Source organism: Mytilus galloprovincialis, chromosome 5 (genome assembly GCF_965363235.1).
Source record: "Mytilus galloprovincialis chromosome 5, xbMytGall1.hap1.1, whole genome shotgun sequence".
Lineage (NCBI taxonomy): Eukaryota > Metazoa > Mollusca > Bivalvia > Mytilida > Mytilidae > Mytilus > Mytilus galloprovincialis.
In genome coordinates, this window is record NC_134842.1 from 14391045 (window position 1) to 14407225 (window position 16181).

General features: G+C 32.4%; 1 long non-coding RNA gene across 1 annotated transcript; it reads left to right on the forward strand.

The window, feature by feature from the left end:
- Window positions 1–4944: 4944 nt before the first annotated feature.
- LOC143074339 (uncharacterized) lies at window positions 4945–10930 on the forward strand. Its single transcript, XR_012977807.1, has 4 exons — window positions 4945–5111; window positions 9435–9527; window positions 10324–10440; window positions 10828–10930. It is a non-coding gene; the product is annotated as an uncharacterized LOC143074339 (long non-coding RNA).
- The last annotated feature ends 5251 nt before the right edge of the window (window positions 10931–16181 follow it).

Consider the following 16181-nt stretch of genomic DNA (forward strand, 5'->3'; position numbering starts at 1 on the left):
GCCAACTTTTTTTACCTTCGCTGTTTTTTTGTTTCACAAGATGTCGCTTAGATATATGGTATATGATATCGAACAGCTATTACGCTTCTCAAACTGACACCGCGTAACAAAAAACTTTACCTTGTAAGAGTTATCTCCCCGAACACTGTTTTTCTTGTTATCTCTAAGGCTTCGCAACCGTATAAGAAACCGACAAATTTATTTTTCCAAATTGCTTGTTATATCCTCAGGATGTTCTGTTTTATTTTGACCGAAGCTATCCGGAGACTCCATATGAGCGTTATCCCCCCTTTTGTATATGATATAAGTGATATGCATTTCTAACTGGTAAACCATAAGTGATAGAGACCTAAGGTCTGTTGATTTAAGATCCTTGGTCCAAAAAAATGAAAATTAGGTCAAGGTCAAAGGTCAAGGTCAAATTCTAAATTTTGATTTTGGATTATTTTCACTTATTTTCATTAACCTTATAAGATATCGACAAATTATTTTTACTAAATTGTTAGTTGCGACATGTCGTAACTTATAAATTTTGGTTGCAAGGGTGCGTAGACAATAAATGGGAGTTTTCGCCCCTCTTATATTTAGAATTATGCGTAAAGTGATATTACTCATGAACCATACATATTAAGGAACTAGTGTCTTTTGATTCGAGATGTTTAGTCTATGACCTTGATATTGAGGTCAAGGTCAAAGGTTAATTGGACGTTCTAGATTTTGACCTTTGCTTTAAATTCATATTTATACATCATAAAGCCATAGGAACTGACATTTTCAACTGAATTTTAATATTTTCATATCAAAATAGATCTTTATTAGTTGAAAGACCTTCAATTGTTCTTTGAACAATTGGTTTTTAATTATTATTATTATTATTATTAGGTCTTTCAACCTTTCGGTTGAAAGACCTATAGGTTTTGTTCTGATTATTAGGTCTTTCAACCTTTCGGTTGAAAGACCTATAGGGTTTGTTCTGATTATTATTAGGTCTTTCCACCTTTCTTGTGGAAAGACCTATTGAATTTGTTCTGATTATTATTATTATTAGGTCTTTCAACCTTTCAGGTGAAAGACCTATAGGGTTTGTTCTGATTATTATTATTATTATTAGGTCTTTCAACCTTTCAGGTGAAAGACCTATAGGGTTTGTTCTGATTATTATTATTATTATTTTTTTTTTTTTTTTTCTTCCGCCAACTTTTTTTTCCTTCGCTGTTTTTTTGTTTCACAAGATATCGCTTAGATATAAGGTAAATGATATCGAACAGTTAATACGCTTCTGAAACTGACACCGCGTAACAAAAAACTTGACCTTGTAAGAGTTATCTCCCCGAACACTGTTTTTCTTGTGGCCACTACTCCTTCGCAACCGTATAAGAAACCGACAAATTTTTTTTTCCAAATTGCTCGTTATATCCTCAGGATGTTCTGTTTCATTTGGACCGAAGCTATCCGGAGACTCCATATGAGAGTTATCCCCCCTTTTATATATGATATCAGTGATATGCATTTCTAACTGGTAAACTATAAGTGATAGAGACCTAGGGTCTTTTGATTTAAGATCCTTGGTCCAAAAAAATGAAAATTAGGTCAAGGTCAAAGGTCAAGGTCAAATTCTTAATTTTGATTTTGGCTTATTTTCACCTTTTTTCATTAACCTTATAAGATATCGACAATTTTTTTTTACTAAATTGTTAGTTGCGACATGTCGTAACTTATAAATTTTGGTTGCGAGGGTGCGTAAACAATAAAAGGGAGTTTTCGCCCCTCTTATATTAAGAATCATGCGTAAAGTGATTTTACTCATGAACCATACATATTAAGGAACTAGTGTCTTTTTGTTTGAGATGTTTAGTCTGTGACCTTGAAATTGAGGTTAAGGTCATAGGTTAATTGGACGTTCTAGATTTTGACCTTTGCTTGAAATTCATATTTATACATCATTAAGCCATAGGAACTGACATTTTCAACTGAATTTTAATATTTTCATATCAAAATAGATCTTTATAAGTTGAAAGACCTTAAATTGTTCTTTGAACAATTGGTTTTTAATTATTAGGTCTTTCAACCTTTCTGTTGAAAGACCTATTGTATTCGTTCTGATTATTATTATTATTATTATTATTTTTTTTTTTTTTTTTTTTCTTCCGCCAAATTTTTTTTCCTTCGCTGTTTTTTTGTTTCATAAGATGTCGCTTAGATATTTGGTATATGATATCGAACAGTTAATGCGCTTCTGAAACTGACACCGCGTAACAAAAACCTAAACCTTGTAAGAGTTATCTCCCCGAACACTGTTTTTCTTGTGGCCACTAAGGCTTCGCAACCGTATAAGAAACCGACAAATTTATTTTTCCAAATTGCTCGTTATATCCTCAGGATGTTCTGTTTCATTTTGACCGAAGCTATCCGGAGACTCTATATGAGAGTTATCCCCCCTTTTATATAGAATATAATTGATATGCATTTCTAACTGATAAACCATAAGTGATAGAGACCTAAGGTCTTTTGATTTAAGATCCTTGGTCCAAAAAAATGAAAAATAGGTCAAGGTCAAAGGTCAAGGTCAAATTCTAAATTTTTATTTTGGCTTATTTTCACTTATTTTCATTAACCTTATAAGATATCGACAAATTATTTTTACTAAATTGTTAGTTGCGACATGTCGTAACTTATAAATTTTGGTTGCAAGGGTGTGCAACAATAGATGGGAGTTTTCGCCCCTCTTGTATTTAGAATAATGCGTAAAGTGATATTACTCATGAACCATACATAATAAGGAACTAGTGTCTTTTTATTGGAGATGTTTAGTCTATGACCTTGAAATTGAGGTCAAGGTCAAAGGTTAATTGGACGTTCTAGATTTTGACCTTTGCTTTAAATTCATATTTATGCATCATAAAGCCATAGGAACTGACATTTTCAACTGAATTTTAATATTTTCATATCAAAATAGCTCTTTATTAGTTGAAAGACCTTCAATTGTTCTTTGAACAATTGGTTTTTAATTATTATTATTTTTTTTTTTTTTTTTCTTCCGCCAAATTTTTTTTCCTTCGCTGTTTTTTTGTTTCACAAGATGTTGCTTAGATATTTGGTATATGATATCGAACAGTTAATGCACTTCTGAAACTGACACCGCGTAACAAAAACCTTTACCTTGTAAGAGTTATCTCCCCAAACACTGTTTTTCTTGTGGCCACTACTACTTCGCAACCGTATAAGAAACCGACAAATTTATTTTTCCAAATTGCTCGTTATATCCTTAGGATGTTCTGTTTCATTTCAACGGAAGCTATCAGGAGACTCCATATGAGAGTTATCCCCCCTTTTATATATGATATCAGTGATATGCATTTCTAACTGATAAACTATAAGTGATAGAGACCTAGGGTCTTTTGATTTAAGATCCTTGGTCCAAAAAAATGAAAATTAGGTCAAGGTCAAAGGTCAAGGTCAAATTCAAAATTTTGATTTTGGCTTATTTTCACTTATTTTCATTAACCTTATAAGATATCAACAAATTATTTTTACTAAATTGTTAGTTGCGACATGTCGTAACTTATAAATTTTGTTTGCAAGGGTGCGTAGACAATAAATGGGAGTTTTCGCCCCTCTTATATTTAGAATTATGCGTAAAGTGATATTACTCATGAACCATACATATTAAGGAACTAGTGTCTTTTGATTCGAGATGTTTAGTCTATGACCTTGAAATTGAGGTCAAGGTCAAAGGTTAATTGGACGTTCTAGATTTTGACCTTTGCTTTAAATTCATATTTATACATGATAAAGCCATAGGAACTGACATTTTCCACTGAATTTTAATATTTTCATATCTAAATAGATCCTTATTGGTTGAAAGACCTTCAATTGTTCTCTGAACAATTGGTTTTTAATTATTATTATTTTTTTTTTTTTTTTTTTTCTTCCGCCAACTTTTTTTTGCTTCACTGTTTTTTTGTTTCCCAAGATGTCGCTTAGATATATGGTATATGATATCAAACAGTTAATACGCTTCTGAAACTGACACCGCGTAACAGAAAACTTTACCTTGTAAGAGTTATCTCCCTGAACACTGTTTTTCTTGTGGCCGCTACTCCTTCGCAACCGTAAAAGATAACGACAAATTTATTTTACCAAATTGCTCGTTATATCCTCAGGATGTTCTGTTAAATTTTGACCGAAGCTATCCGGAGACTTCATATGAGAGTTATCCCTCCTTTTGTATATGATATAAGTGATATGCATTTCTAACTGGTAAACCATAAGTGATAGAGACCTAGGGTCTTTTGATTTAAGATCCTTGGTCCAAAAAAATGAAAATTAGGTCAAGGTCAAAGGTCAAGGTCAAAATCTAAATTTTGATTTTGGCTTATTTTCACTCTTTTTCAATAACCTTATAAGATATCAACAAATTATTTTTACTTAATTGTTAGTTGCAACTTGTGGTTACTTATAAATTTTGGTTAAAAGGATGCATAAACAAAAATTGGAGTTTTCGCCCCTCTTATATTCAGAATTATGCGTAAAGTGATATTACTCATTAACCATATATTTTATTCTGTCATCATTCTCTACTTTTTATAATGTTAACCTACTTCCACTCCCTTATAGCTATACAATATTTGTTCAGCTGGAACAGCAATTATAACATCAATAAAGATAGACAAAAGACAAAAGGACATTCAATATAAGGTACGAAATAGAAGAGGTACGAACGGGACCTCATACCCAGACAAGGTACGAATCCGGGTCCGTCCGCCCTGATTCTGGTTCGCCCTAGTTTCTGTTCGCCCTAATACCTGTTTGCGAACGAACCCAGGGCGAACGGACTATCAGGGCGAACAAACTCAGTGCGAACGAACCTAGGGCGAACATGTAATCAGGGCGAACGATCCCGATACCACAAGGTACGAACTCACCTCCTACCATTTCCGGTGCATGTTGTACTTGAGATTCTTTCGTTCATGATATTGATATTTATATTGAAAAGTGTTGGATGGTAGACTTCGAGTTGTTTTGAATAGAATTTTCTGGTATATACCACGTATTTAAATAAAACAGACTGAGAGTATCGTCATTTGTCGTTCAACAGTGTCACTGACCAGGTAAACATACATGTACACATAATTTGCCATAATTTGACAAAATAATTTGTTAACATGACTTCACTAAAGAAGGATAAACACAATAAATTTGAGAATGGAAATGGGGAATGTGCCGAAGAGACAACAAGCCGACCATAGAGCAACAGCAGAAGGTCACGGACAGGTCTTCAATGCAACGAGAAATAATTTCCCGTACCTGGAGTCGTCCTTCAGCGGGCCCACAAACAAATATATACTAGTTCAGTGATAATGAACGCCATACTAAACTCCAAATTGTACACAAGAAACTAAAAGTTAAAATAATACAAGACTAACAAAGGCCAGAGGCTCCTGACTTGGTACAGGTGCAAAAAATGCGGCCCGGTTAAACATGTTAATTTGGGAGGTCGCACTACAATGTATCTGTATTGAAAAAAAGTGCCTGTCTCATTGTGAGTTTTGATCCCAAAACCCAGTTGCTGTTTTGTCAGATTCCTGTATCCAGCTTACACCATGAATACTATGTACATGATGTACTACATAAGCAATTCTCATTGTTTTGTTATTTCCCGTGTCCTGCTCGACTTGCTAAATACCAATTTCACAGCATAATAATTTGACTTTCACGTGTCACGCTTACAAAAAAATCAACTATCCCACGTCACGCTTAGACCCAAATGAGACCCTTTGTGAGGCTAAATTATTTGACCAGATATTTCATAAATTATTTCTGGTCACCGCCACTGAAATTATAATTTACCTTTTATAGTTGCCATAGGTCTGTACATGTATGTCTGAGTCAGTCAAAACTATTATTACCTGATTTGAACCCTGTACAGTTGTACAAACATGATCACACAATTATGTTTGTTTTCATTCCTGTTACTGTTAGTACATAATAGATTTTGTTTATTTTTAACTTGGCATGAACTAGATTGTCGGAAGAAATGCAAATCATTATGACGTCTAGAAAGGCTATTAATATTTATACTTTTTTTCCTTGACGCCTACCTTAAATTGACGTCAAACATTCAAAACACCAATCTCATATTTTCAGTTGGAATTTCAGAGTGAAATATATTAAAATGTTTAGCTGATTTCTCTGTAATATGCCTCCTGTAAGGAGGCACAGTAAGGGGGTATATGTACAAAAGAACATGAAATAAGATTGCCATTTCACGATGAATTAACAATTAAACATGTCTTGCACGTAGAAATTTATACGTATTTCACAAAAATACAGTCATGACAGTGAATAATGGACTGCTGCACATGAAATAAAAATGACAAAACACGTTACAGGAATTAATCCTTAATTTGTAACCACCCTCTTATCGCAATATAAAATATATTTTTTGCATTAAACTCAGTAAAATTTGACGGAACTTTCCAAATAAAATAAAAGGGACATTCTGCAAAATTTGGCATGTTTAATTTGGGTCTGTCAAATCAGAGTTTGTTGCAAACATTTATTTTTATGTTCTCCTAAAAAGAAATCAGATGACATGGACATGATGGATATAAATGTTTTTAAAATAGCAGGAAACATTGAATCGTTGGCCTCGTATGGAATTGTAACTTATTTTTTCATTACAAGAGGGATTTTGATTTTTTTGATTATTATCTTGAATATATACTATTATAGATAGAGATAAACTGTAAACAGCAATAATATTCAGCAAAGTAAGATTTACAAATAAGTCAACATGACCGAAATGGTCAGTTGACCCCTTTAGGAGTCATTGCCCTTTATAGTAAATTTTTTACCATTTTTCATACATGTACATGTCATAAATCTTAGTAATCTTTTACAAAAATCTTCTCCTCTAAAACTACTGGGCCAAATCAATCCAAACTTGGCCACAATCATCTTTGGGGTAACTAGTTTAAAAAATGTGTCTGGTGATCCGGCAATCCAACCCAGATGGCGGCCACAGCTAAAAATAGAACATAGGGGTAAAATGCAGTTTTTTGCTTATAACTCAAAGACCAAAGCATTTAGAGCAAATCTGACTGGGTTTTATGTTTATCAGACCAAGATCTATCTGCCCTGAAATTTTAAGATTGATCTGACAACCTGTTGTTAGGTTGCTGCCCCTACATTTGTAATATTAAGGAAATTTTGCCGTTTTTAGCTCACCTGACCTGAAAGGTCAAGTGAGCTTTTCTCATCACTTGGCGTCCGTCGTCCTGCGTCCGTCGTCCGTCGTCTGTAAACTTTTACAAAAATCTTCTCCTCTGAAACTACTGGGCCAAATTCTACCAAACTTGGCCACAATCATCCTTGGGGTATCTAGTTTAAAAATGTGTGGCGTGACCCGTCAAACCAACCAAGATGGCCGCCATGGCTAAAAATAGAACATAGGGGTAAAATGCAGTTTTTGGCTTATAACTCAAAAACCAAAGCATTTAGAGCAAATCTGACATGGGGTTAAATGGTTGATCAGGTCAAGATCTATCTGCTTTGAAATTTTCAGACGAATAGGACAACCTGTTGTTGGGTTGCTGCCTGTGAAATGGTTATTTTAAGGAAATTTTGCAGTTTTTGGTTATTATCTTGAATACTATTATAGATAGAGATAAACTGTAAACAGCAATAATGTTCAGCAAAGTAAGACCTAGAAATAAATCAACACGACCAAAATTGTCAGTTGACCCCTTAAGGAGTTATTGCCCTTTATAGCCAATTTTTAACAACTTTTCGTCATTTTTTGTAACTTTTCTAAAAATCTTCTTCTCCAAAACTACTTTGCCAAATTTAACCAAACTTGGCCACAATTATCATTGTGGTTTATAGTTTAAAAAATGTGTCCGATGACCCAGCCTGCCAAACAAAATGGCCGACATGGCTAAAACTAGAACATAGTGGTAAAATGCAGTTTTTGCTTTATATCTTTGAAACTAAGACATTTAGGGCAAATCTTTCAAGATTTAAATGTCCATCAGAATAAGATATATCCCCTCACAAATTTTGAGTTGAATCGGACAACCTGTTGTTGGGTTGCTGCCCTAAAATTGGTGATTTTAAGGAAATTTTGCAGTTTTTGGTTATTATCTTGAATACTATTATAGATAGAGATAAGCTGTAAACAGCAATAATGTTCAGCAAAAAGATCTACAAATAAGTCAGCATGATCAAAATTGTTAGAGGACCCCTTAAGGAGTTATTGCCCTTTATAGTCAATATTGAACAACTTTTCGTCATTTTTGTAACTTGTATAAAAATCTTTTCTAAAACGACTTGGCCAAATTTAACCAAACTTGGCCACAATCATAATACTAGGGTATCTATTTAAAAAAAAAGTGTCTAATGACCCCGCCTACCAACGAAGATGGCCGACATCAGTAAACACATTAACAGGTGAGCGACACAGGCTCTTGAGAGCCTCTGGTTTGTTATTATCTTGAATATTATAATAGATAGAGATAAACTGTAAACAGTAATAATGTACAGCAAAGTAAGACCTAAAGATAAGTCAACATAACCAAAATAGTCAATTGACCCTCAAAAAAGTTATTGTCCTTTATAGTCAATTTTCATTAAATTTGTAAATTTTTACTAACATTTTCCACTGAAACTCCTGGGCCAAGTTCATTATAGATAGAGATAAGTGTAAGCAGCAAGAATGTTCAGTAAAGAAAGATGTACAAAAATGACAAACACATCAACAAAACACAATTTTGTCAAGAATCCATCTGTTTCCTTTGTTTAATATTCACATTGACCAAGGTGACCGACACAGGCTCTTTGAAAGATAATGTCATACATCAATACAGTAGTCAGCTACTGGAAATTTAGTTACATGTCTATAATCTGATCATCTCTCATGACTCTGCAATCCATTTACATTTTGTAAATCCCAAGGTCATGTTTTGACGTACATGACATACATTGTATGTGTACACATAGTTCAAGATAGATAATGAATTTTAAATGTTTTGTTAAACTTGGGACCGTAAAATTAGTCATTGGGAGTCAAAATACAAATATATTTTTATGCCACCTTGCAAAAGCTTGACTAAGTTTGAATTTTGGTGGCGTCACATTAGCTGTTTTAGAGTTATGCCCCTTTATTAATGTAAAAATTACAAAATTTTAAGTTTCTGTTTTCTAACTTAAGTTAAATCTAGCTGTAACACTGAGTTTGCCTCAACCAAATGTTATCAAACTTATACATGATGCATATTACCACAAAACACAAATCTAGTATGAATTTTGGTGGCGTCACTTAAACTGTTCAGTTCTAGAGTTTAGTCCCTTTATAAATTGAAAATTGTATATTTTTTAGTTCTCCTCAACCAAATACAGGCAACTGACTGTAATGATAACACTTCTATTTGCAGGCAATACTTTGAGTGACATCAGTTTTCAATTAAATTTGACGCTGACCGTTAAAGCTGGTTTATTTGATTTTGGAACATATATAGTAAGCATTGGTAAGTAAATATATTTTTTCAGATATGAAAGCACCGAAGGTATATCTTCTGCCTTTTTGGATTGTAAAATAGCGAAATAGGGTTTGTCTAGAATTTGATATAACATCCATTGTGTGAGTATTGCATGGCAATACATACATTGTAGTCCACTTCTGGTTAAAAATTCAATTTTTGGAACAAAATTCTAATTTGAGCTAAAACATCAAACATGATGTAAAAGAGGGGAAAAAGATACCAGATGAACTAATAAATTGAAAAATAAACTGACAACTATATGTACACTATATTAAACAAATATCAAATCAATATCTTCTAGCAAGATGAAAAATTATTGTGAAAACTGATTATTTCAGTATATTTTCTTTAGTCCAAGCACCATAACTCTGCACAAAATCATCAGACTAGAACAAAATCTGCAACTTGTCATGATAAAACTATTAACCAATTATCAAATCAATATCTTTAAGCATAACAAAAAAAAAGGGGAAAAACTGATTATCTTAGCAAATATTTAAGGACCATAATTTTGTCCTGAAAAATTTGAAATTACATTGAATAATGCAGGCGAGATACACCAGCGTGTGTGCTCTTGTTTTATACAGTAATTGTTATGATTTTGTGTTAAAATAATTCGGAATAAGCCATTGAACTAAAGCCAGGAATACAATATATTTGTTTTTATCTCAAGTTATGTTAAGGCTATGTAATAAAAGATTTGGTTTATACATCAATGTAAAAAATGATAAACATGTTATGTTGCTGTTAACACTGCTACATGTTTTAATACTATTTACAGGTATTTCATCAGTTTGTGTTGTTGGAGTGGCAAAGGCTCTTGACTATATTTTGACTACATTTGAAGCTGAAAGTAAAGCTGGTTACCTTCATTTTGTAACATATAGTTAACATTGTGGTAAGCTTATTAAGATTTCAAAGCACTTAACCCCCATATCTGGTCCATGACCATGTTAACTAAAGAAATTTCATCCTTATAATTTGAAAATTGGTTATAAAAAATATGGGTGCATAAACTCACCATATGTCATGTAAGTTCAAGCAACCCAGAAATTTAATTTAAAGGTCCTCATTAGCAGATTTTATTTTTAGGTGTGTAGTACAGGCTCAAGTACTAGTGAGTCTCATGTTTTAAACAGTAATTGTTATAGATGTTAAAAAAAAGAAAAAAATCAAATAAAAGTTAATTGATTTTTTAAAAATCTTGGTTGAAAATAATAAAATTAGAAAAAGATAAAACATGATAAAGTAAAGTACTGTGTAATGATAACACCTATTTTTACAGGTATTTCTTCAGTTCTAACTTGTTGGAGTGACAGAGGTTTTTGCTTACATTTGAATCCAACTATAAAAGATTATTTGTATCAAGAACTGATATAGTTGTGGTAAGTTAATACAGCTTTTTCAGATGTTGAAGGAACATTTGATTTAGTAATATAGTTGACAAAAATTCAAATACAATTATCTGTTTGTTTCAAAACTTTCTAAAAGTGAAATTGTGAAATACTCATTGTTAGCAGTCAGTTTTGATATTAATTTGTAAATAATCTTAAAAACATAAAAAAACGATTACATACATTTTCATTTATTAATATTATGACATGAAATCAAACCTAGAAAAATTGTCAATTTACTTGCACCATGTGCTTGCTGTGTATCATGTGAATTGATATTTATGTTTACATCTTGATGGATTTGCTATACAATTCTTTGAAGATAGTCTTGAAGTTACTTCTATGGTGTCTATTCTATTTATATATACTTTATTCTGATAAACCGCTTGATCATTCATAACTCTAATAAAATTGCACAAATTTTCATAGCTTAGGTTGTTCAGATGTACTCATAAGTTCCCTGAACTTAAGAATATTACAATGGTTCGTGAATTTTTTACCTAAGTATTTATTGCTTTCTGTTGTTAAAAAGTTGCATTTAAGGAGATGATACTAATGATAATAAAGTGTCCAAATAATACTGAATTAATAATTTCTACTGAAACAATAAAACTAAATCCATCAATCAAATGATATCTGAAATTCACACTGAATATTGATGTTATTTTATCACATGCTTAGTACCAAATACAGAATTTTTGTATGTTTAATAAAGGTTCCTTTCTCCTGTCTGTACTCTGTATCCCATAGCTCAAAGACATATGAAAATGTGGTACTATTGCCAATTAGACAACTCTACATCCAATTTACAATGTCTAAAAATTAAACTATTACAGGTAAAAGTGTTCCTTTAACACACAAAACCTTGGCTATGATTGTTACAAAGGTATGCTTGGTGAATTTTCCTATGGCATTATTTTTTTGCTTGTTAGATTATACAATGAATTGATATTCCAGGAATTTTACTCTATTTTATTCATTCTAATTCTCTAATAGTTGATGTCAAGGTTTTTGACTTTGGTTTTTGTTTTATTTTTTAGACAATGCCACGTAGAGGTAAAAACAAAAGTGATTTGACAAAAAGGAGAGAGAAAAGAGATAGAATGAGAGAGAGAAGAGTTAAGCAGACTGATGACAAGAACCTCATCTCCACGGTCAATCAGAGCGGCACCTCTCTAAACTGTCTGATACATAATGATCAGAGCGTCATCTCTCAAAACTGTCCTATCAATAATGATCAGAGCGTCATCTCTCAAAACTGTCCTATACATAATGATCAGAGCGTCAACTCTTTAAACTGTCCTATACAACAAGATCAGAGCGTCAACTCTATAAACTGTCCTATAGAACAAGATCAGAGCGTCAACTCTATAAACTGTCCTACTAACAAAGATCAGAGTGTCAACTCTATAAACTGTCCTATAGAACAAGATCAGAGCGTCAACTCTATAAACTGTCCTATAGATCAAGATCAGAGTGTCAACTCTATAAACTGTCCTACTAACAAAGATCAGAGCGTCAACTCTATAAACTGTCCTATAGAACAAGATCAGAGCGTCAACTCTATAAACTGTCCTATAGAACAAGATCAGAGCGTCAACTCTATAAACTGTCCTATCGAACAAGATCAGAGCGTCAACTCTATAAACTGTCCTATAGATCAAGATCAGAGTGTCAACTCTATAAACTGTCCTACTAACAAAGATCAGAGCGTCAACTCTATAAACTGTCCTATAGAACAAGATCAGAGCGTCAACTCTATAAACTGTCCTATAGAACAAGATCAGAGCGTCAACTCTATAAACTGTCCTATCGAACAAGATCAGAGCGTCAACTCTATAAACTGTCCTATAGATCAAGATCACAGCGTCAACTCTATAAACTGTCCTAACAAAGATCACAGCGTCAACTCTATAAACTGTCCTATAGAACAAGATCAGAGCGTCAACTCTATAAACTGTCCTATAGAACAAGATCATAGCGTCAACTCTATAAACTGTCCTATAGAACAAGATCAGAGCGTTAACTCTATAAACTGTCCTACAAACAATGATCAGAGCGTCAACTCTATAAACTGTTCTACAAACATTGATCAGAGTGTCAACTCTATAAACTGTCCTTTTGATACTGAAACAATCAAATTAAATCCATCAAACAAATCAGAATCAAATCAATCAATCAAATCTGAATCAACTATATCAATAAAATTAAACCAAAAAGCTAAATCAATCAAACTTAATAAATCAATGAAATCAAAAGTAGATCCTGAATCATTTACACCAAAACTAGATTATGAATCAGTTGAAAAAAATCTGGATTATGAATCAATTAAAAATAATCTGGATAACGAATCAGTTAGAATAAATCTGGATTTTGAATCTGTTGAAACAAATTATGCTATTGAATCAAATGGAACAAATGTGGATTATGAAGCGGTTAATAGAGTTCTGGATAATGAAAAGGTTAAAACAAATCCGGGCTATGAATCAAGGAAATCAAAACACAGTTCTAAAAGCACATACAATTTAAAAGAAAAAATGGTTTCAAATTTAAATGATACAATCCAATTGGGTACTAACTTGGGAAAAAAATCAAGTGATTCAGAAAATGAACACACAAATAGACTTGAATTCTTAAAGAAGATTAGGAGCATAATTAATGAAAAAGAAAACATACAGATGGATTTTAACGATTGTTTAGAATTTGAACAAGATGACAATTTGCTGAAACTGTATAGTCAAAGGAACAAAAGAACAATACCTGAAAACAGTATAGAGGCTCGTAGATCACTTTTTGATAATTTAGTAGTTCAAGGTAGTTTTCATCAAGGAGATATCAGATTTGGAATTAACAGTGGGAAGCAATGTGTTGCAAACTGTTTATCAGCTCTGGCCCATAGTAAACTTAAAGATCTAAATGATTGGAACCAGATTTATTTAGACAATGTTTTGATAGACGGAAACAAAATATATAGCCGTATTCATGGTGATAATATTCATTTACTTGTATCAGACCTACCAGACATGATTGACATGTCAGGAACATTACTGAAAATATTAAGAAAAGAATCAATTACAGCTGTTGTAGATACTTCTGGGACTATAGATTTTAGTGAATTTGGAAATTCTTTACCTTTAGACCAAGCTTTACAAGAGTCTCTCATAGACTATGATGCTTGCTTCATATGTGCATATGACACTACTTTTTTAGCCTTGAAACATAATCAAGATTTATTTTTGTTTGATTCTCATGCACGAAATAAGCTTGGCTTCAAGGACAGCGATGGTAAAAGTTTACTTTTAAAGTTAAGCAATCTTGATCACCTATACCAGTACTGTTGCAACATGATGGCTGGTGCAAGTCATAATCAATGGTTTGAAGTGACAGGAGTCAGTATTTGTATTTTTGGACAAGAACCTAAGATCAAAACTAACGATGAACTTTCCGAAATGCATAAACCATTAATCACCAGTGAATTTAGATTGTATGAAATTTTAGAAACTGTAAACAAAGATGAGATTCCTAAAAGTCAAGAATATATTACTCAGATCAGCAATATATCACCAGAAATACTCCAGTTTAACATTAGCAGTAATGACATTGAGAACGTTAACGAAGTACACATTAATGAGGTTATTGATGATGATGAATCTGATATTGAGATATTATCTACAGCAGAATGTTTTTATGATTTCATACCCTTGAATACACTTTTAAAGAGGAAGCTTTGTAAATTTGTTAATATACCAATCAAGAAAATATCCAAACAGAAATCTACAAATTTTTATAACATAGGCCAACCAACTGCTTGCAAGACTATTACAGGTGATGGAAATTGCTTATTTCGAGCCATTTCATATTCACTCTCTAATAGACAAGAATATTTTGGAGACATACGAAGGGCAATAGTTGATCATTTGTTAAGAAATGCAGAAGTTTTCAAGTCATTTTTACAGCCAAGATTTAAAACTGTAGAAGAGCATATACAAACTCTCAGAATGAAAGAAAATAATGTATGGGGAACTGAACTGGAAATAGTAGCTTGTGCTGACCTCCTTAAAACAGACATTTATACTTTTTTTAATGGTACATGGATTAGATATTCTTCATCTCAAATAAACAGCAATAATTGTGTCAATGATCAAGCAATTTATCTTCAACATAATGGTGATGTCAATCATTATGAAGTTGTCACAGCTGTAATACAAAAGACTATATCACCAAATGGATTACAATCTAGACAAGAACATGAATATGACATATCAAGGAAATCTGAGGTATCAACAAAGAAAATGAAAATTGACGAAAATCAAAAAGATGACTTTCTCAACAATACTGAATCAATAATCTTAAAAAATGAAAAAGAAAGGATCAGGTACATGACAGATGATAAATTTAGAGCTAGAAAGATAGACAATTCTAAAAGAAAATATCAGGAGAATGAAGGAATACGTGCAAAAAAAATATGTTCAGGTATTAAAAAATATGAAGAAAATGAAACATACAGAGAGAATTTGATACAAGCAGGTATTCAGAAATATAAAGAAGATGAAACATACAGAGAGAATTTGATACAAGCAGGTATTCAGAAATATAAAGAAGATGAAACATACAGAGAGAATTTGATACAAGCAGGTATTCAGAAATATAAAGAAGATGAAACATACAGAGAGAATTTGATACAAGTAGGTATTCAGAAATATGAAGAAGATGAAGATTACAGAAATATCTTAATACAAGCAGGAATAGAGAAATATAAAGATGACAATGAGTACAGGGAAAAGCTGAAACAAGCTAGTATACACAAGTATAAAGCAAATGAAAAGCACAAGGAACATGTAATACAAGAAAGTATACACAAGTATAAAACAGATGAAAAGCACAAGGAACATGTCAAACAAGAAAGTATACACAAATATAAAACAGATGAAAAGCACAAGGAACACGTGAAGCAAGAAAGTATACACAAGTATAAAACGGATGAAAATCACAAGGAACATGTGAAACAAGAAAGTATATACAAGTATAAGACGGACGAAAAGCATAAGGAACATGTCAAACAAGAAAGTATACACAGGTATAAAACAGATGAAAAGCACAAGGAACATGTGAAACAAGCAAGTATACACAAGTATGCAAATGATGATGCACACAGAATTAAGATTAAACAACAAACATCAGTACGTCGTGAAAATCTTCAGGTAGAAAACAAGCAAATAAATGAGGTTATAAGAAAATTTAAAGT